The following is a 2,500-nucleotide window of genomic DNA, read 5'->3' on the forward strand; positions in this document are numbered from 1 at the left end:
TACTTACTCGAGAGCAACACGTGGAACAAAGAATCTTCCCGATTCTGAAGTGCACCAGGTTGGAGGGGGGAGGGGGGCGGAACCGGTGATGTAGCGGTAATTGTTAAAATGTCCTTTTTTTATGAGATTCTTAATCACTCATGCCTACTTAATAGAAATTCAGCGACGTTTGCTGTAAAAGCACGCGGCTACCAGCTCGAGAACTGCACGGGGAGCAGAATTACCTCCTCTTACTCTTCTTCTTCCTCTCTTCTGGTCCCGCGATGTGGAAAATCTCGCGCTACCGTATCCGACAAAAGAGATGCCGCGTAACGCGTCCGCTCTGGCGAAAGGCCGTCAGTGTAGTGTTGAGCCGCGCCCTTCAGCCAAAGATACTAAGCCAGCCAACGTGACTCTCTCTCTCTCTCTCTCTCTCTCTCTCTCTCTCTCTCTTTCTCCCGCGCTCTCTCTCCCTCCGTCTCTTTCTCTCTAACGTGCCTATACACGCGCGGTATGAGACTACTACAGTTTACCTGCACCGTTTTATCGATCTGTTTTATTTATTAATATATTCATTTATTTATCTAAAATTTTTGCAGTTTTGTGAAACTCAAGGGAACTTTGAGTAACTTCTACCAGAGGTTGCAAATTGCCGTAAGAAATCCCCTGGAAGTTGGAGAAGGGTTATGTTTTTGCCCGTGCGTCCATATGCTGAAGCATAATGGGAGGACATCCCGGGAACGGGGCGACAGATTTTCATGAAACCTTGCAGATATATGTGTCAAGTGACCCTCTTCAGAGGAGCTACATTTGGTAGACATCAGCCGAGATTTGGTGACTCTTTTGCCTTGAAAACTGTTTCACTCTTTCCTCTTCGTTTTTATGCTTTACTTTCACTTTCCATCACACTCTGCAGGAAATTTTCTAAACGGTGGGTCATTTTCCTTTTTCAACATTTATCCACTTTCTCTAACTGAAGGTGCCCCTAGATACAAGCAGTTCCTCTCTGGACGATTCGGTTGCATACTCGCCTGATCTAGTGGTAAGAGTTCGCTCCCAGCTGCAGCCAGCGAGGAATCGGAGGAATGTATTTCTGGTAATTAGAAATTCATTTCTCGATATAATGTGGTTCGGATCCCATAATAAGCTGTGGGTCCCGTTGCTAAGTAGCCAATTGGTTCATAGCAAAGTAAATAAAAATCTAATCCTTCGGGCCAGCCCTAGGAGAGCTGTTAATCAGCTCAGTGGTCTGGTTAAACTGAGATATATTTAACTTACCCTAGAATAAGCAACACAACGCCCGTGCTACATTCATACTTTAACTGCTGAATCTAGGATGAACTCCTGTGCGCATAATACGTCTACACAGAAGGCCCAACATCAGCACATCGAAGCTTCTTACGCATAATGCGCCACTCACCCCAATGCCTACACATAGTGCGCCACTCACCTCAATCTTGCATGCTCTCTCGCGCTTCCTGAATACTTACTTAGGCCCTTCCTTTCCAATACCCCTCTACGTCTTCCTCCCGTAGGGGGTTAGCGCCGTCAGTGCACCTCATGTGGTGCACTGTACATAAGCATTACTTAAGGTTCTTTGCAGCGTGCCTTCAGCCCCTAGCTGCAACCCCTTTTGTTCCTTTTATTGTACTTCCTTTCATATTCTCTTCCATCTTACTTTCCACCCTTTCCTAACAATTGGCTCATAAGGCAACTGCGAGGTTTTCCTCTTGTTACACCAATCAACCCTTTTACTGTCAGTTTCCATTTCAGCGCTGAATGGCCTCAAAGGTCCCAGTGCTTGGCCTTTGGCCTAAATTCCACATTCAGTTCACTTCTACGTCTTCCTCTCCTCTTCATTCATATCACCACTGAATTGTGCAAACTATTCACCAACCTATAGTGGTCCATTCTTTCCACATGATCAGACCACCTCAAAGTACTGTGAATTCCTTTCGCCTACACTTTACACTTTTTAATTCTTTTATTTCAACTCTCCAATGTAAGTGTTTAGTCATTACTTCATCTTTTTTTCATTTCTAGTAAAAAAAATGACGATTTTAGAAAAATTAAAAGTATATAGCAGAGAAAAAATATATCAAAATTTCTTGGAGATTCATACTCGAAGTGTTTTTCTTTTTATTCTTTTTTGGTGAAGCTGGTAGAATGTCATCAACAGGTGATATTGACCAACAGGTGATAACGGAGAGAAGTCCTCTCTCTCTCTCTCTCTCTCTCTCTCCTCTCTCTCTCTCGTCTCTCTCTCTCTCTCTCTCTCTCTCTCTCTCTTTGTATATATTTATCCTTTTGTCGATTTGTAAATGAGCAAACAAGATTTATATATAATGTTGAATTGTTTCCCCTAGAGTTAGTATGAAACTGGATAATTATTTTCCGAAGATGAAAATTATTGTTTTATTTGAAGGGGTCGACACAATATCTAAAATCATATTAATTTCCATCCATTTCCCTGCTATCTGCCGGATTAGGAAATGGTGAACATGCGTTACTACTCTTTTAT

The 2,500-nt window shown here is 42.7% G+C and overlaps 1 protein-coding gene across 5 annotated transcripts in view; it reads right to left on the reverse strand.

Annotated features, from left to right (window-relative positions):
• The window catches only part of LOC135200342 (synaptotagmin-10-like), a 118,635-nt gene extending 118,289 nt beyond the window's left edge, over positions 1-346 (reverse strand). For all 5 annotated transcript variants that reach the window (XM_064228920.1, XM_064228919.1, XM_064228918.1 and 2 more), the window contains exon 1: positions 8-346. The gene's annotated coding sequence lies outside the window, so the exon portion shown is untranslated. The remainder of the gene's footprint in view (positions 1-7) is intronic.
• Positions 347-2,500: the final 2,154 nt, after the last annotated feature.

Source organism: Macrobrachium nipponense, chromosome 26, assembly GCF_015104395.2.
Source record: "Macrobrachium nipponense isolate FS-2020 chromosome 26, ASM1510439v2, whole genome shotgun sequence".
Lineage (NCBI taxonomy): Eukaryota > Metazoa > Arthropoda > Malacostraca > Decapoda > Palaemonidae > Macrobrachium > Macrobrachium nipponense.